Source organism: Watersipora subatra, unplaced genomic scaffold, assembly GCF_963576615.1.
Source record: "Watersipora subatra unplaced genomic scaffold, tzWatSuba1.1 SCAFFOLD_35, whole genome shotgun sequence".
Taxonomy (NCBI): Eukaryota; Metazoa; Bryozoa; class Gymnolaemata; order Cheilostomatida; family Watersiporidae; genus Watersipora; species Watersipora subatra.
Window position 1 is genome coordinate 144,082 of NW_027045221.1, and position 21,194 is coordinate 165,275.

The window sequence follows — 21,194 nt, forward strand, 5'->3', positions numbered from 1 at the left end:
ACTAAGTATTGGCAATTTTGCTACAAGATATGTATACAACATTTTTAACTTGCAAAAGATGTCAATGTATGTATTCCTATAATTTCTTTTATACATACTGTAAAATCAGAAGTAAACATTTGCTGATGCACCTGGAATCAACTATACTTTGTTGTATTTCACAACAATATACTTGAATAAATATATTATTAACAGTTCAAAGCATGCTCGTATACACCACTGTTCTGCTTGAGGATTCTTCCATAGTCTTACCGCTTTAAATTAGTTGCATATTTTATATGTGTTAGCTCCACCTCATTTGAAAACATTGCCGGTAATTACATCACAAGCTATTTATTTTATATGTTCAATAAATAAAATATCATAGCAAGTTAATGTTGATGAATTAGAATAAAAAAATATATTGACTAAACTTTGAATTTCATAAAATATACTTAGCACTTTACCTACCGACTGTATTTAGCATCGAACTGCAACTATTTAGTATTTATTTAGCAGAAACAAATTTAGACTAGAGACCATGCCAGTATATATTATTTTACTTGCATTAGTTTCTCTTACATCTTTGATTTTTCATCAAAATATTTCTGTTAACAATTATCTCTTGTAACAAAGCGATTTTTGGAGCAGTTTTAGTTTAGCTATAAGTTTCTAATTTTAATTCTGACAGTAGATATTTGAATGTTTAAATTTTTGAATTTTTTTCCTAAGTATTTCTTTTCTTTAGTTTATTCCACTGATGTACTTTTCTCTTATTTTCATCATTTTTATATGCCCAGTTCCAAACTGATAGGCATATTTTTGGTCGGGATAAGGTCAAGCTTGGGTTATCGCTACTAATTATTAATTATCTACATTACAATAAAGAAAAACTATTTAATCGTTGTTCAGAAATTGATAATTTTGGTTACCCAAACTGCAAGCTACAAGTTTACAAAGTCTTGCAGCAAAAACAGAAATAGACAGTTATTCATTCTGACAAATTGTTTTTTTCCGGTGGTTAGCTATGCAAAAAAAATTTAATCCAACACAAAATGATTGACATGTAAAGGAAAACGAAATTTGTCACATTATTAGCCACAGATATAAAAACTTGCAGCCTGAAATTAAGCGTAACATTTCAAAGGTAGCAATGCTCAATGATTAATTTTTAAAAGTTTTTAATCAACTTTGCTGTCAAAAGTTTAACGGCGCCCTACTTCAGCAATCGACGAATGTTGTGTCAGTAAACATGTATGGTATACATTATTACATCGAAACAATTAAATGAAGGCGAAGCTCTAGAACCTTTAGATTGTAATTTAATAATATTTATTGCAAAATGGCACAAAATGATTAAAGTAGCAAAAGTTAATTAGTCAAGAATGATTAAGCTTGACCAGATGCCTGTTGAACTGGATCTCGCTTAACTGGATTTGCGGTGAACTGGTTGCACGTTTTACTAAATGCACATTATTTACCTAGAATCTAAATATTCAAAAATTTTAAACTTTTATAAGCTTTTACTAAAAGTTTATATTGACACTTGATGCGTCATGTTTATAGCAAAAATTTGTTTTGCTGACTTAATTTCTAACCGAGCACCGTCTAAAAATAACTAGAACTGTCTAAAAATATGATTAAAACAGAGCAAGCTCTTAGACAGTGTAAAACTTGTCAACGAGTCTTGCAACAAAACATTTTAAATGCATATGACATCAAAGATGTGGTTGCGTCAAAAAGGTCGATTTAACGAAATTAAGTCCAATAAAATGCTAAAACATCAGCTACATTTTGATGTAATCTTTGTCTTTGTAGACTAACCCTGTCCAGAAATATATGCATTTGAATTAGGTCATCTTTCAGAAATCTCAGATTCCAGTGGGTGCTTCATTTGGGACGTAACAAGTGATACATGTGGAAAGAGACCACAAGCGATAAATATAAGATCTCTTCTTTAGCCAATCATCAGAACAAATTTTTTATTTAGGTCATATTAAATGTTAGCGCTCATAAAACGAGTTGCGTGTGATGTCCAAGATTCTTGTTGTTAGGGAGATTACTCTATTACTAGTTAGTTACATGCATCGACTACTGGTAGATTCTTGTAGCTACATGCATCGACATATTTATTTAACTATAATAATCAGACATGCAGACGGGTTATGGTTAGAGCTGAGAGGCATCAGCAGCGTTCTGCTGCAGAGGAAGATAGGAAAATGGAGTTAAATTTATCTTCAACTTTGAGTATCCTATACATATATTCTGAGCTAACGGTAATATTTTTAGTACCCCTAAATACATCTAATAATAAGTAAAATTACAACTTTTTGCTATCACGAATTATCGCTGCATAACTTTTTAATCGTTTCACCACTTTTTATCGTTTCCCTTAGCTATAGCATTTGCTTTGGCATTTTTAGCTAGTAAACTAGATTCATGATTATAGTTTATGTTTAGTGTGTAGAAAGTGAGAAAAATGGATTGATCAATGCTCATCTTCAACTCTCATAAACAAAGCTTTGAATTGTTGGCTTTGTTATTTATGCTTTTGTTAAACATTTATTCGTTTTGAAAATTACACTCACAGTCTATCTAACTCTCAAATTGAAAGCTTTCAGTAGACACGCGTAAGAACGATATATATATATCTATATACAATGTATATATATGTATATATATACATTGTATATAGATATATATATCGTTCTTACACATTATATATATATGTATATATATATATACATGTATATATATATACATGTATATATATATATATATATATATATATATATATATATATATATATATATATATATATATATATATATATATATATATATATATATATATATATATATATATATATATATATATATATATATATATATATATATATATATATATGTATATATATATATATATATATATTTGAATGACATTTATTACATTTGTTTTAATGCTGCAGGATGCTTATAGGTTCTTTAGCTGAGCAGTCGTGTCGGTCTGGCAACTGCCATAAATGGGAAAGATAGACACAAATGTGTGCTACACGAACCATAAGGTGTTATGTTAGTGTTTGCTGCAGTATATTAATTTGTCCTATTATATGAACTGAAACTATGCAAATGACCACAACTTAGATGAATGTTTTTAATAAAAACTTTGTGCTCCGATGAAATTTTTTTGGATTATAAAATTAAATAATAGTATAATATTGTTGAAGGCACTGCAAAACATGATTTGCAGAACATATTGAATAAGTTATAGCCCTGTTATCATCTGTGCTGAAATCTTCTCTTATAGATGGATTCATGAGGTGTAATAAGAGCTTTATTGACAGGTTTTTTTGAACAGCTTGACTCAATTCCAACGATCAAATATTAAGTTCAAAAAATTGTGTGCTTCACCCTACTAATTGAAAACAGCTGAGTCCACAAACCTCCAACCAGGTGCAAAAATGGTTTAATTAACCCTTTGCCAAAATTGGTGCGGTAATTCATTTCAATGAACTTGGCGTTTTTTGTGTTCACTAATTTGGTCTAGTCATAAAATCATTTGTTTTGTACTTGAATTAGCTATTCGAATGGGACCAGTAAATTTATCTACAAATTGATACTAATTATGACTAGATAACGTAGACTATACATGACTTTTTTGGATGCAGCTGGTTTCGCCATATATTCGTACATATTATTTCCAAAGATGGCGGCATGCTTGTTTTATTTAGTAGCTAGTTTCCGGTGTGTGTGTAGCTACTGAGAACCTAGCTGATACAAAAGCTATGATGAAATAAACTGACTCGACGACCTAATTCCCGTAGACCGGTAGAATTGGTAGTCAGTACTCAAATGTTTACACAGCTTTTAGAGGAAGTTAATATGACAAGTTTCCACTCCCCTTATTTGAGATGTTGGAAACATTCATAATAATGTGTTAGTAGCTGAATTAAAAATTTTACTATAACCAACATGAGCAAATACTAAATAAAATATATTTCAATTGAGCCGATATTAATAGGAGAGATAGAGACCAGTTGTATCACGCGTTACATCATTTTGAGCAAGTCTGGGCATGTTTTTTTTTGGCGTGAGCGTTTTCATGGGTTCAATTTTTTTCAATTTTAATCTTCAAATATCTTGAAAATGAGATTGCATAACACAACAAAAACCTTATCAACTGATAGACAAAAAGTAGCTTTCTTTTAAAATTAACTCAAATTTGGTGCAATCAAATCTTTAAGCATAGATATTATATTGTTCAACCATCGCATCTGATGGTTGAGAAATGTAATATTAGCAGTCAAATGGCACTGCAATGCAATAGAATAACTGCAAAGGTAGCTGTAATGTACTGGGTGTGGAAGTTATTATATACAACAATCAGCAACAATGAAAGGAAAATATTATATGTTTATATCTCTCGCCCTGCAATAGGAGAAATTCGATATTGGCCAATACTAGAAGTAAAATGCACGAATATTATTAGTATAACCAATATTATTAATATAGTAATAATAGAAAACCAATGCACAATTTTTGTTTACACTTCAAAACTTCATAGCTAGCAATATCAAGAAGTTGTGATATTTACATGTATATAGATTTTTAGGAAATATATTTAGAAAAGGGTTTGGTCATGACAAACAGCAATAATGAAAGGAAAATATTATTGGTTTATATCTCTCTCCTTGCAATAGGAGAAATGCAATATTAGAAGTAAAATGCACTGATATTATAAGAATAACCAATACTGCTAATATAGTAATACAGTAATAATAGAAAACCAATGCACGATTTTGTTTACAATTCAAAACGTCATAGCTAACAATATAAAGAAGTTGTGATATTTATATACACAACTTCAGTAGATGTTTAGAAAATCTATTTAAAAAAACTATTTAAAAAAATAATAACAGTAACATATTGCCCATCATCGATGTTGTTAGTGTGACTATAACACTTCAATAGTCATCCAAACTTATAATTAAATATTGTAATAATCTCATAAGAATCGTTAAAAGAAATGTCATCGTCATTTTATTTACTTTCATTGCTTTGGACATCAGTTAGAATACCAAAGTACTCAAAAGTTTCCAAAATGTCAGTTACTTTGAAATCAGCAAAAAAGAAATGATATCAGTACTTCTACGCTAATTACAGAAACCTTCGGCAATTCGCCAATGCTATAGACTGGGGAAATGTGCGTGTTATTCTTTCGTGAAATGCGCACGACTTAATGGTTCTATTCTCTGTCGCTCGGCGTTTCGTTTGCCAGTTCTAATTTTGATAAAAGCAAGGCTTGGCAAGTTTTAAAAACGATTTTCGGCCAAATTAATCTGTCCATTTGTGAATATTCCGATCAGATGGGTAAAGTTTAGGAATATATCAACCATTTTCGAAGACTTGCCGACATATTTAAATATATTTTTATGTGTTTTGTAACATTATTATACTTGAACAAATCTACACAAAAATAGTTAAATTTGTTGATGAGATTTCGGTACAAGGGTTAGCGGCGTTGTTGATGAATAATTTTCGTGAGTTGTGTGCACCTGCATTTATCATAAAACTCTCAAACATTCGCTTCGCTCGTTTGGTCGTACACTTTTCACTGTATACTTTAAAGCTTTTGACAAACTATGTTTTTTTCAACATGCTTGAATATTTAATAAAACCTTTTGACTGTTAACCTAATTAACTGTCAAAATCTGCTTCAACTTTAAACACATTATAAGTTTCTATTTGAAAAGTTATTTGCGGAAACTAGAATAGTAATAAATATTTTATGATTGACATGTAAATGAAAGCACAATTTTTATTCATTAGCTGTGACAGATAAGCAAAACTTGCGGGTTAAATCCAAGCTTATGTGAGAGAGAATGCAAAAATCAAACCTCATAAGTTATTATGCTAAGGTTTCTAGTAAGGTCATTTTGGTTTTTCATGAAGTGAAAAATCTATTGACGACCAAGTGTAGTGAAGTATTTAAGAAAATAAATCTTAGACAAACAAGTTGCCTGCATTGTGAAATTTATACGGTGATGAAAGATTAGAAACTTCCTAATGATACTTGATAACTATAAAACTGAGCAAGGAGAAGTTTAGTAAGAGTAGCTTTCCTTAATGATCGCAGATTGAGTAAGCTTACCTGAACACACCAAAAAGCCACATCCGGCAATTAGTGGATGTAGAAAAATTATTTTTGCAATTTTTAAAATTGTAACTGTCAAGTTTTTTTTGTATCGCTTCTAGAAAAAAAATGATTTTGTAAGTAATACATTATATGAGGCAACACAAATGGAACTGTACACTAAATGGGTCCATTCATCTGAGTATAAACCGTTATAAAACTATTTGAGAAGAGATGCACAGTCTTTCCTGGAAAAAGTAAATGTTATCAAGAATTTAAGATTAAAGAGAATTCATTGTCATACACTTGTTGGGCTTCAGATTTTGCAACAATATCAAGGTTGAGTTTTTTGTACAAACTTGAAAGGAAGTTTCTTTAGGTCCCAATGTCTCTGGTTGAGCTTATCTAGTGAGACCAGCTTTTCAATGCTCGTAAGAGAACCCGGCGCGAGCTGATCATCATTTACATCCAAGTTTTTTAATGAGAAGAGTGAGTCTAATCTGTAAAAATTATTCTAGGTTCCCAAAGTTTTGCTACTATTATTTTAGCAGCCATAGCAATTAATGATGCTGATCCATTTTAAATAAGTGCTACAAAGCCGAGCAAGTTAACCCTTTAAATCTGGGCCGTTATTGTCAATGTACATCCGTAACTCTGGGCCAATTGTCCAACGATTCAAAGTTCTTAAGCTTTGTTAAAAATATCTAAACAAGCTCATAAGATAACGATATATGGTAAAACATCAATAAAAAGTATTGCAACCCAGACAGCAAATGCCGTCATAGAAAAAAAACAACAGTATTTTCACTTACTATTCTTTGGTCTAGAACTATAAAAATTTGAACGATTTTAAAAACTCGTAAAAAATATTTTTAGTGGTATCATATCATATTCATTGTGCACTGAATATAATCATATATTCAGTGGTTATCATAAATTCATGAGTCAAAATTAACTAAAAAATATTAGTTGATATTACGAAATTCTTCCCTCACATTGCAATCATCCATGACCTACCAAAGAACCAGATAAATCAGTTTTTTTTGCGATGTCGTTCCAATGAAATTTGCTTTTATAAAGAAAGAAGCCGATAAAGATAATTAAAACCGTTACAAACGGAAGTCAAATTTCTTGTGTAACATATTGTGCAAGAATTAATTGAATTGATTTAAACTGTTACTTAGAAATAGCTTTAGTAGACAGATCCATGTAATGCCATTCTGACACACTTTACGCAATGTCAGAATACCTGTGGACCGGGTTCAAATAGTGAATACTAAAAAAAATCAAGGGTCAGTTCATTACTACTTACTCCAAATATTTTTGATTTTATGAAACTCAATTGCACTGATTCTAAAGCTATGAATAGTTTAGATAATAATAGTATTTTCAATTTAATAATTTGAAAATATGAATAAACAATTTAAAAGCGAGTATGAAGAAACACAAATAAAACTGAAAATCAACATTAGTCCATCAATTCACTCAAAAATGTTACAAAATAAAATAGACAAAATAAAGAGTCATTCTGAAAAAAGGTGTTCTACAGTGTTCAAGATTAGGTGAGTTTATCATGATACACTTATTCTGCTCTAGAGCTCGCGATTCGTCATTTAGGTTAAGTTTTTCCTGTCACCACTCAAAAGTAAAAAGCTTTTTAAAACATTTTGTGTTGTATTTTTAATGAACCCGAATTGTTAGGAAAATAATTTGTAACTATACCCACAGCATCGATGTAACCAAGCAATAAATACATATATAAACAAGTTGGCCTCAGCTAAAACCATGTCATTTTTTGTACAGTGAGATTCTATTTAGACCAGAATCGGAGTTTAGTTAGGCCACAATATGTAACTCAGTTTGAGCTTCACTAGAGAAACTAGTTTATCGGTGAAAGCAAGAGCATTATTATCCAGTTTATCACCACTGACACCCAACTTTTTCAGATTGGTCAACAAATCTATTCTGGAAAAATAATTATAATTAAACACAAAATTTGTATAATAGTTGGTATTACAATGATGTTTTCTTTATATTAATAACTTGCACTATATTATTGACTTAAAAGTGACAAGTTCAATTCATCTAGTAACATGCATGTATTAGGTAATTTTTTTCGACTTTGTATCAAGAAAGATTAATGACAATATTTAAAAAGATTATGCTTGTACCACACATAATTTTTTAAAATATCGTGTTATGTGCCATGGTGTGCAATTTTACGCTTCAACGTAAAACAACCTTCTAATAACCTTCTGACTTCTAATAAAAAAAATATTTTACCTCCCCCTCAATTTTAGGCTGGGTCTAAAAATTGTTTACTGGAAATGTAATTAAGACAAGTAGTAAGATTTTAGACATTTCATGTCCATAAATTGTCAGTTATATAAATTACTAACTGAATAACGCATACGGCACAGATAATAAAAATATTTTGGCACAGACAATTTCTTTTTATTTAACTTACCACATTTATCATTCTGAAATTCAAATGAAAGCATTAGAATTTATTTAATGGTTTTTGTTTGCTGTCTTTCATTGTTTCCAGTAAAAGAGAATAAAAACTGCCAATGAAAAATCCACTTTGTATTGAGATTAACTCTAGAACTATTTGATCTGCAGACAGATATTTATCAAATACATTACACAGTTATAGTAACCTTACTATAAAATAAATTGTTCAAAAACTCATTACATATTTAGTATTTTTGTAGAATCATTCTAAATATTTCAGCAAGAACGGTTGGCCAGATGAAAAATGCTTAAACTCACATTGCCCGCAAAATTATTGCAATCAGTATAAAGCTGTGGCAGTCAATACAGCTGTTAAGTATGAATTACACAGGAATGAATGCAGTACTGAAACTATACACATTACATGCAACTAATCTGATACCTTCATTTGAAAGTTACATTGGTGGAAATGGTATAGAATGATCAAAAGTGAATTTTCCCTGCAAAATTGTTTTATGAGCATTCAACTACTTTATTTGTATATTTGATCATTTTTAAATTTGGCCAATGTTCTTGAGCTGACTGACACCTGCTTTTGTAATTTCCACACCACTAGGAAGTAGACAAATAAATCATTGCACATTTTAAGGTGGCGGGACCATCGATAGGCACATCAACCCCCAAACTTGATACAGCTGGTAATGTCTAAAGATTTTGATAATCACACATAAATTTTACTACATTAAAATAATAATAAATAATTTTTAAAACTTGATTTTATAAGAAAAGTGAATTGGGTGGTTCAAAGACTCAAAAACATAAATAAAACGCTACTAAAGTTGTTTTCATGTGAAATAAGTATTAAGTAATGGGCAGAGAAAGTCTGTGCTAGTACCATGATTGTAATAAAAAGATTAGATACTGATACAATTAACACAAGCTAAGAAAAACAAATAAAAATCATGAATATGTTGTTTAATTATTTACAGTAAGTGTATAGGAGTGTCAGTATAAAAAATGCCTATCGTTGTAGAAATTATCCAATAAAACTTTAAATGCGGCAATGCCGGTGCAATTGTTATAATGACATGCCATAATTAAAAATATGAATCAAACACACATGAAACTTGCAGAAAAAATGGTAATATAAAATCAAAAATAAATACTGTAATGTGATTTTGGGATGAACGGTCATAATGAACTCAACACGTAGATGAAAGGAAATTATCCCGGTTAATGTAGTATAACGATATAACATGCAAGAAAATGCATAAGAATTATGATATGCTTAGAAAAGCTGCATTTAAAAAAAATTGATAAAAATGGTGGTAAAAAACTTAGCATTAATTAAAACCAATAAAAAATAATGAAAAATGTAAATCAATAAAATTGGTAAGGCTTTGTTTGTATTCAATCTAGCATGGAAGCTGCTCAGCACATAATCCAACGGTGAAAAAACCTTGTTTAAAACCAAATGCAGCGCACAGAAAAAATCTTGCTCAAAAAAACTCGACTATTGCATTGTTAAAATTGGAGGAATATTTTACATCTCAACAATCAAACTAGGTGCATTCAGATGCATGTATGCAAAATTACGCCCATATTACTTAGTAGATGCATTAAGTATAGATTCTACGAAACAGTAGAGCATCGTAGCAACACAGAGTAGTTTATTGAATGGGTGTTTCGTGCAAATCGGGTTTCAGAATTCACTACGAAGCAGAGTTTTATAGCTAAATCGTAATGGTCATATCTAGACATTGAGTAAACCAAAAGGCAAAAAGATGAACACTTAGGTTTAAATATATATATTTGTATATGTAATAAAATAGTGATATGTTGGTGTAAAGTATCATTTACCTGCAAAGTTTTAAAAATAAATAGTTATAGAAAGTTAGAACTGACAATAATTTACTATTGTGCTGTCACAAATATTGGTTAAAGGCCAGAAACAACTTAAAAAACAATGTGGCTTTATTTTAGTACGTGTATATAAAGATTTTTTCCTGCACCGGAAAAAAAGGCATCTATATAAAGTTTGCCAAAAGACACCTTTGGTTAATCAATTTACAATAATCAACTATGTACCCATAATGCAAAAGAAAAGGAGTTTATATCGGGGGTCCTCCCATGTTTTGTGACGATTCTGACGACCCAACAACAGGGATATTTAAAAAGTGACAGACGAGACGACCATTTATCAAAGTAGGTGACGAGGTGACGATAATTGTGTAGGTAGGATTACTTGAGGTACGACGGCACGTAACAAATTTTTCGTTGGTTCTGAGTTCTGGCCGAAATCACAAAAAACGCAGAATTAATCGGTCGAAATTCACAGAATTATTTGAGCTGTGCATGCCCACAGAGTTTGTTGAAGAAACGCTTTTAACAGATTACTGTAAACAAATTACTAGCTAGCACGACTCTAGCAGCTTTAGCAACTAGTATAGCCCAAGACATGTATCGTGACACACAATAAAAGTATGAAAGCAATTCAACGTAGAACACACGATGTAACTGTTTAAGTTGCGCTATTCTTTGTGAGCGAGCATGACTCTAGCAAAATAATTTTAAAATTTTTGTAGTCTGAAAACGTAATGCGACACACAAGAAATATATTACGAAACTTCACCATAGTAAATACGACGCAACCGATTTGATTGCGCTAAAGATGGCCACATTTTCTACCACAAAACTTTTGCTGCAAAAAAGGAAATACAATTAAAAAATAAACAATTTGTAGCTCTAGTGTCCAAACAATAAATACATACAATAACGCAATCTAAGAAGTTGCATCGTGTGTACTATGTTGAATTGCACTTATACTTTTATTGTGTGTCATTATACGTCTCTTGGACTACACTAAATGCAAAAGCTGCTGGAATCGCGCTCGCTAGCACGATTCTAGCAGCGCAGAATAATTCTGTGTGTTTCAATCATTTCGCGATTCTGGTTAGAACCAACAAAAATTTTGTTACGTGTAGCCGTACCTTTACTAACTTATTATTTGTCCATAAATCAACACATAAAACCGAAACTTCACAGTTTTGGTTTGAGGCATCTGGTCCAGCATTTATAGACTGCCAAATAATTAAAGTAAACTGCAATGAAATGTCACAACATTGACAGTAAATCCGTTTCCAAGTCTGTGACTGACAGTGATTATTAAAGACAATCTCGATCTATTTTCAGTACAAGAAATGTAGCCCTAAAAGCCTGAGACGGCTGTCACGCTTCGCGGAGTAATCAGCATCGCTCCCAAACATTACTAATAAGTTTGTGAAGGTCCCTGGTTGAGCCAAGCTTTTGGTTAGCAGAAGTTCAAACTGAGCAAGTTTCAGGGTTTTAACACAATCCAGTGCCACCAGAATGGATATTTGTATTAAAATAACGAAGTTGAAAAAAGAGGTTGTTTTGGTTACCACTTGAAAAAGGTGACAGTAATTTTTAAAGTGACGACAGGGATTTTAAAAGTGATGACAGTGAATTTAAAAGTGACGACAGTGGTTTTAAAAGTGACTATTCTGACGACAAATTTGTGTGATAGGACCCCCTATAATATTTGACTAAAGGTGAGTAGATGAAACATTGTTAATTGAAATGATTTTTTTTAATCCCAAATTTGATCTTCTGTTTAAATAATAATATATTTCAAGTTTATTATTCAAACTTATATTTTATCTTTCAACTCTGGCAGTTTATAGTGTAACTAGTTTGTCTAGTGTGTGTCTGGTTTGTGTCTGGGGTGCATTGCGTGTGTCTAGTGTCTGTCTAGCGTGGGTCTGGTGTGGGTCTAGTGTGTATTGGGTGTGTTTAGTGTGTGTCTAGTGTGGGTCTAGTGTTTCTCCGGTGTCACGATTACGGTGACTCTATTGTGTGCCTGGTGTGCGTTCAGTGTGCTTTTAGTGTGTGTCTGTTGTGGGTCTGGTGTGTTGGCTAGTGTGTGTCTAGTGTGTGTCTAGTGAATGTCTAGTGTGGCTGATGTGTGGGTCAACTGTATATTGTGTGTGTCTAGTGTGTGTCTACTCTGTGTTTAGTGTGTGTCTGGTGTGTAATAACTGTTAGTCTATTGTGTATCGAGTGTGTGTTTATTGTGTGTCTAGTGAATGCCCAATGTGTGTCTAGAGTTGGGTTGTAGAAATTATCAAAATCATATTTTTAATATTGGTTAATGTTATTTATATTCATTTATTAATCATAAGAAATAAATTAATTATACTTTTTATAGGTGTTAATTTGAAGTGATTGTAAAAAAAAATGTCATATTTTCTTAAAAAATGTTCAAAAGCTTGAGCTGTCTTTAGAAGTTTAGATGGAGATTGTATCTGCTTTTAAACAGATTATTTAGTTAAAATAAAGATATATATATACATTAAATACCAAACCTATAAAATCTGAGCTCTTAGTGTGATCATTGTAAAGGTTGTATTTTACTTGTTAAAACGAGATTCTTGTGTAAATACTATTACAACCGTTGTTTGAAGTGTGTAGCAGTTTTTTATGTGAAGGATATAATGAAAACTTAATGGAATAAAGCACAGTGTTTTTGTTCCTGCTTCAGGTTTGAATGCTTACCTCTCAAAGTAGTGAACTGTATAAATCCAAACTCAAAGTTTATAGTGGTGATCAAGTTGCAAAACTTGTTTCAAATATAGGTCAGAATTGGCTTATGCTAGGTTGCAGACAATTAGTTACTTCTGATAGTTAACTACTTGAGATTCAACATTAGGAGTGGAGTTACTAGCAAGCATGATCATTTGCAAGTTTTAGAGCATGTGACCGATAACCTATTACTCAGTTTAGCGCCGTCCATGCTGACTATCTAATAGGCAGAAGCAACACTTTAAATGGAGCAAGTTTTCTATTCTGATTGTAATGTTAGTTTATCTTGTCACACTTTTGGAAGAAAAACCTTTATGCCTATAGAGTCATATATAACTTTAGCCAAATTCTAGTTCATCATAATGGATCGTTAAAAGCGTCAGCAAAAAAAGTGAATAGGATAGCTGCTGTTAATAAATACAAAGGCAATCGATTAATGCAGGTATTACAGCATCGGTCTTCCAATATGAATGTCTTGAGTTGGAGTATTGTCGAAAGTTATCTTATATCCTAACCTTGGCCTTCTCGATACAGATAGACGACAGCCAGGGAAAACTGTTTTTTATAACAAAAAATATGTTGATTAGTCTTGTTGTACTTGTACAAAATATTTGTCATTAATTTTACTTTGCAGAATAGACTTCGTTGTTTAGAAGAAACAAGGAAATCAGTGTAAATGAAAAGCGAAAATGTGCCGTCCTCATCGACTTGTTGTAAAATCAGCGCAATCATGATATCAATCATCAAAGGGAAGAAAGTTTTCGATGCAAAAAATAATGCTGTAGCTATGTTACAACGCTCAATTTAAAAGAGTTCAGTCAATTTTTTTTGCATGGACAAAGGAGTGAGTTAGAAAAGATCTTGGAATGGATCAGGCAATCTACATGCACTTTATTGTTCTTAAAACAGAAATTCCCCATACCGTAAACTGAGCTGGAAAGGATTATTTATGCTGTGAGACCGCCTGCTGTAATCAAAAATTACAAAGACACAACAAAAAACTTCATGAGCCTCTCAATCGGTCTGAAAAGTGGTCAATATAATCTGGAACAATAACTGAGTTTTTTCTGAAAAACCAAATGTTTGCCAGAGTTTAGGATTAAATGATAATATTTCTCATCATGCTTTAAAGCTTTTGATTAATCTCAAACTGATCGAAATCATCTCAAACTGTTTGACAGCCTTTTGCAAAAGTTGTGGAGTTTGACAAACAATTTGACTCTACAAATTCAAAAAGTAGCAGATGCAGAATATTAAAAAAGTTTTAAAATGTCAAGACGTCTTCATTTGTTGTATCCATTAACATATTAAAAAAAGATTGAAATATTATAAGCAGAATTTACGTAATCATAAAGCTATTTATAACAATATATCAATATTTATATCAGAAATATATGAAATTATTATGCTAAATAAAAATCAATATTCTGTCCGAAAACTTTTTGGTTACCTGCGCAACGCCGAGTAGTACAGCTACTACTAATAATATAATATATAGTACAGCTAATAAAATATATACATATAAATATTATATACATGTATATATACATCTATGTATATACATGTTTGTTACCCGTGCAACGCCGAGTAGTACAGCTAATACTGATAATTTAATATATAATACTGCTAATATAATATATAGATATAAATATTATATACACGTAGATACATCTATGTATATATATATATATATATATATATATGTATATATATATATATATATATATATATATATATATATATATATATATATATATATATATATATATATATATATATATACATACATATATGTATATATACGTCAACCTATATATATATATTTATATATATATTTATATATATATTAATATTTGTATGTCAACTGTTCTGTAGACCATTTACATACACATCATAGAGCCTGTACCAAAGCCTCAGCAGTATGTGGCCTGTGTGATATGGTAGCCTAAGCTGTGCAAGCTGGTTCCACCAAACATACTTTTGCTATGATGTACTACTAATCCTAGTATTTCTAACTAATAATTACATATTTTATTAGTACTTGTACTAGAAATTTCTCTGTCATACAGCCCAAAACCTGATAATGGAATAAGTGACAATGGAAAAAAAATGGCAGTGCTGGTTGTTGAAAAAGTAGTTGTCAGCAAGAATTGGCACAGTATAGTTTAACTGAAAGTTGTTCGAGAGGACATAAAATGAATTTGAGCGAGCACGACTTTAAAAAGGAGCAAATAACAATTTTAACAAATATAGATAATTTAGGTAAGTTCAGCGTTCCGTTTAAGGTCGCGCATTCTAGTCTCCTCTCTTTTACGTTGTACTCATAACCTACCCCGTTACTCTTACAAGAATAAACAAACCTATCATTTATGTCATAAGCCCTACCATTTACCACACTCGGGGATGTGTGCTGCGACATAACTACAGTCTTACAATCATTACAAACTACTTCAAACAAACTAGTCATACCATATACCCTATCAGTCTCAACTAACCCTACATTAGTACTACAACAGACGGAACACACTATATGAGAAACTAAGCTATATAAAAATTCCATACTCACTACCCTAAAGCTGCTTGCCCTAACACTGCTTGCGGCGGTATCACCAGAAGCGGTGTCAGCACCAGCAGAAATAGGAGAGCTAGCAGGATACTTCCTGAAAGTCTCCAGCTTGCGCTTGGACGCAGAAACTGGAGCGGCAGCAGAAACTGGAGCGGCAGCAGAAGAATCTGAAGCAGCGACAGAATCTGAAGCAGCAACAGAATCTGGATCAGCACAAACTGAAGCACGAGATGTGGATGGTGCTGATGAGAGAAGAGATGTGCTCGGCGGTGTTGTGGTCTCATCAACTCTCTACAAATAAACATGTTTAGAAATTATTAGTTACAGATAATTATTTTTTGCCGAGATGTCATATTCATCTTGGGTTCATATTCTGCGATGTATACAGCATACTGAAGCACCACAGCTAACTTTACCACTGATAGAAAGGCCTAATAGAAAACCTTCAACGTGTATGTTTGGTATCGAATAGCATAACATCAACTCGGTATCATCGATCCATAACCAATATCTATTAATGGATACTATGTGAATCGTTTGGTTAGCCTAATGAAATGGGATAGTAGCTAAAAAGATTTCTAGTACCGAATTAAAACTAGTCGTAGTAACTAAAAATTGAATCGAAAAAATTACTAATAAAAAATAGCAAAGCGATAATGCTAACCTCTTCATCAGTCTTTTTAGACGGAAAGACTCGCTTTCGTTTCTTCTTCCCAAACGCAATGGCTGAATATGACTTCACCATATCTTCAATGTAAATTCAAGTATAAAAGTAGAACGTGTGTGAGAGCTTTGTAAATCGCTTGTAGCTAGGACCTCGGTCAGAGACAAAAGGAATGAACTAACCGCTGGCATCGAGATGTTTACAATCGCTACCTACGTCACCGGCATTTCATTGGCCAATCTTTATTATACGTCGATTTCATTTGATAAAAAAAAGCAGCTCCGATGCAAATCAAACCAGCTGGTTTGATTTGCTTCAACGTAATTCCTTTTGGCGGGAACAAAAAGGCTCTATCTCTTTATTGGTTGATTGAACGTGAATGTAAACAGTACCATTGGAGAGACCGCGTGTTGAGCTCTCATTTGGTATATGGATTACATTTGATATCGGCCGATAAGGTGCCATTTATTATGCAAATAAAGAGGTCGTAAGGGTCGAATTTTTGCGGTTTTCTTGCGGTTTGTATTATGACAGGGTGTCAATAACAAGCTTATTGTAGAGTTTTGCCTTAGTTTGTGTCAATCAAATGCATATCAGTTGAAAGAGCACATTCTACTGCTTACAGTGCTTCATAAATCTGCAATATAGAAAAATTGACAAAAAATTCTAAAAATTCCTATATACTTTAAACTTCGGCCTTAACAAGTAAGTCATTAATGTTACGAACTCGAGAGGGAGCAACAAATGATATTCCAGCGGTCATTTCGTGGTGTCCTATATTAAGTATACATAAAATGCAAAATTAGAAGTAAAATGGCAAGCTACTGTGTACTATACATAGTTTGAAAGTAGGTTGTGTTGTATGTATGTAAAATGTATGTAAAATTGTTTTGATAGCGATCTTTAACAGAAAGCAAGTACGAGCGTTTACGTGTCTGGAAGTTTTTGTAAACTGGAGCAAAATAAAAAAAAATGTTCTCGTCATAAAGGGGCATTGTAGTTTGGCCCTAGCTTGTATATAAGCTGTAAAGAATTTTGGCTAATGTTTTGAATAAGTTAATGAAACCTTCGGTAATTGGACAAAAAACATAGGCCAATAAACTGTGTACCACAATTTCGTACCTGTAAATCGGTCTACGCCTCAAACAGTCTACTTTTATTGCAGAAACATTCGGATAAATTTGATCACAAGTAAACAATGCCATAGACTGGTGAAATGAGCACGCTTTTCCCCTGAAATGCGCACTGCTAAATAGTTCTACCATCCATCGCACGGCTTCATTGGCGTATCATATGCCGTTCTTAATTATTGTTAAACCAAGCTTTTCAACGCTTTGTGGCGATTTTTAGCCGAATGGATCTGTTTATTTATGTATAATCCGATCAGATGGGTTAGTTTTAAAATATTGTGGTGACTTTTCAAAGACTTGGTAACATGTTTAAATAGGTTTATACGTGTTTTGTAATGTTATTATACTTTAACGAATCTACAAAAAAATGGTTAAATTATTGATGATATTTTGATACAAGGGTTTGCGACGTTGTTGATGAATACTTTTTGTAAGTTGTGCGCACATGCATTTATCATAAAACTCTCAAACTTCGCTCCAAGAAATAACTGGGCTGTCAATCAGGTTTTAATTTTTGTAATAGCCTGGGTAGCATTTCATATAATTGCAACAAATAGAACTACAACCTGTGCCACTCGGGTCATCTACCCACAGGCAGTAAGAAGGGAAAAGTTGAGAATCACACCTGACAGCCACTTTAGTCGCTGATTTGAGTGGCTGACCAAATCAAGTAACTACTGAATACTTAGGTAACTCTAATGGAACTCCAGAATATTAGAGTAATTCATGGACTTCAAAGGAGAACCCCAACTGAAGTCAATTAACTATGTAGAGTATAAAAAGTGATTTGTCACCGAATTTAGTTTTTTGCGCCTATGCTGAAGGCTTTGAGCTTTATCTAATAACATTGAGCCACCTGGATAGATATTGGCAGCCTTCTGTACACTTTTTTGAAATATTATGTAAACAATCATCTTATAGTGAGTTTAAAAATACTTTGTCACAGTATCAAGCTCATAGTGGTGCAATTTTCAACACTCTTGATACTTCGACGCATTTGGAAAAAGATTTTTTTCATTTACGATGTAAAATATTCTGCAAAGTTTTGTGACGCCAAAACCTTGAGGTCATTTTGATCACAGGCAATTTCTCTTTCGTTCCTCGAAAAGTAACTGTTTGAAAAAAGAGTTAGAAAAACACGTGGTGAAACTGCATTGCTTAAAGTTTTGCACCACGAAAAAATAGTTCAGATGCTAATATCGATTAGCTCAGCTTTGCAGAAGTGGATTTGAGGTCAAAAGACGTGTGAGAGGTATGGAACAGCCCAAAAAAATGTGAAAGGATTCCAAACAGAGGAAACTATCTGAATACAAATGGCCGAGCCAACGATGCAAATATTTTTTATTTAAACAATATTAATCTCCTCTTAAAAATGTCAATTTTTGCTTTCGATCAAATTATAAATATAGTTTGTTTATGTCAATTGTTCTTCAATATGTTTTTTAGAGCTTGATAGCTCATTATTAGATAATTTATAAATTTGCAAAAAACTATAGCACATTAATTGATAACATTATTTAGACAATTCATCTTAGGCTTGCAATGGATCGGCACTCACAATTCGTTTTCCATTGCACATAAAAAACCAATTTCGCCCAAAAGCTGTACTAAATCTAGCAATGCATGCACTGAACTCTCATGCAATCTGGTTACAAATATTTTTAAAATGAAAATAACTTCATCTTCAAAGTAATATCTTTTATCTACAGATAACCACGGTCAGCTATTTTCCTCATGAATATTAGTGTTTTCATATTATCTTTGATCAGTTATTAGTTGTTATATTTCAGGACTAGATGAGTTGATTGCCCAGACTTAATTTCTTCACCAGGTAGACTTGGTTTAGCTCAGGTCTTTTTTTTGCTATGTTTGGCTGGTCTGACAATGCACTCTATTCACAACTTTATTATTCTAGTACCCTGGGAGAGACTGGACTTGAAACCATAATCTTCTGGTTGACCAGATTAATGATGATAGATTCAACATTCATGAACAACATATATCATTCAATGAGGTCAGTGTTTTTATGCATCAAGTTATGTACACAATTGGGTTCAGTTTTTTTCACCCACAGAAATGGTAACACACTCATTGCTTTGCAGCGAGTAAATTAATTAGAGGTGCAGGGTTTATATACTACACTGAATGAAGATTTCTGCAAACTAATTGTTGGTAGTTGTTTTTGATTAGATTGGTTCAATTATAGTTGTGGTAGCTATCTTTAATCAATGATTTGTGTAGCTTTTCAAACCAGTTTTTTTGCACTTATTTTCTATAACTTGTTTAATGTTTAACAAACAGCAAAGATTCGTATTCCTGCATTCGCATAGCCATAAAAGTACCACTATGCATGACCAGCTATACTCGGTTTAGACGCATAACGTTTTCAAAACTACACACAATTTTACATGTATCTTGAATAGCTGGACATACATGTATTTTTTTAGTATCCCAAACACTTTCTGATGTTTTTTCATTTGAAAAGATACAGTATGTCATCAGTCGTCTTACAGTTTACACTTTGACCATCTTACCATCATTATGAATTGGTGCATGTTATACTGGATAAAAAATCTGACTTTCATTAGTAAGGCCTGAATTTAAACTTGGATGAACTTCAGTCATGATATACAGCCTTTTGAGCTATCAGCACTCATTGTGTGAATATACACTTCCGGAGCATCAGTTAATCTAATACTCTGTACTCTACTATACTATCATATACTTGTACCCTTCTGTTGCTAGAGTCTGCTCTAACACAGCGGCTGTATGTGTCACAAGAATTCTAAAAGCAATGATCAGAGATGAATATGGAAGGATGACGTCCAAGACTTTAGGAAATGCCATTGACCCTGTTGATATCATGAACATAAGTTCTCTTGAATGCCTATGTAAGACACTCGAAGGTGGCAACCGCAATTTCAAAATGATCTCGAAAGGTACTGTATTCTACTACTTGTTACTTTTAAGCATATTCACCTACTCGTGGGATGTCTTTGTGTAAATGTAAGCTGTATTTATAGAAGACACTTTTTGCCACAGGTCTTTTATGATATCAGTCAAGGTTACAATATTTTTAAGTTTGCGTCATTCTCGCAGTGCCAACTTGGCATTTGGCCAACTTTATTAGTTAATTTTTTGCATTGGTAATACCTGAAGTTGAAAGAACTTAAAATATTTTAGCTAAAGCCATTTTTCTGATCTCACTACAACGGGAGGACTACTCCTACAGGATCCTAAAATGTGGAACAGATGCTCTGTGACCTGTTCTTTGTCCCTACAAAGCGCATGGAAGTAACAATAACCTTGGTGAATATATCGTTATGTTTTTGTAGTTTTGTGAATGCATTAAATTCATGCTGTTTAGAATGGTAGTCTCTTTGATTTTACTAAAGCATTTTCAGGGTGTTCTGTTAGATTAGAAAGCATACCGTGCCAATCCTTGTATACATTGTATGCATTCTAATCCAGCGCTTGTAACGAGTCAAAGTGGTCGGAATTGGGAAGTTGTTGTTACAAATCAATAGTATTACAATCATAGTACCCTCATTAAACTTTTCACCTGTAAAAATTTATCTTATCAGTCAGGGACTATTGAGTCCCAAAACTGGTTTGGTTTTCAACCCTAGCTGTTGTATGTTTTATGCATGGGAGCCCATTGATTCAT

General features: G+C 32.4%; 1 protein-coding gene across 1 annotated transcript in view; it reads right to left on the reverse strand.

Annotated features, from left to right (window-relative positions):
• Window positions 1-21,194, reverse strand: part of LOC137410003 (uncharacterized) — a 372,155-nt gene that overhangs the window by 65,276 nt on the left and 285,685 nt on the right. The window lies entirely within an intron of this gene.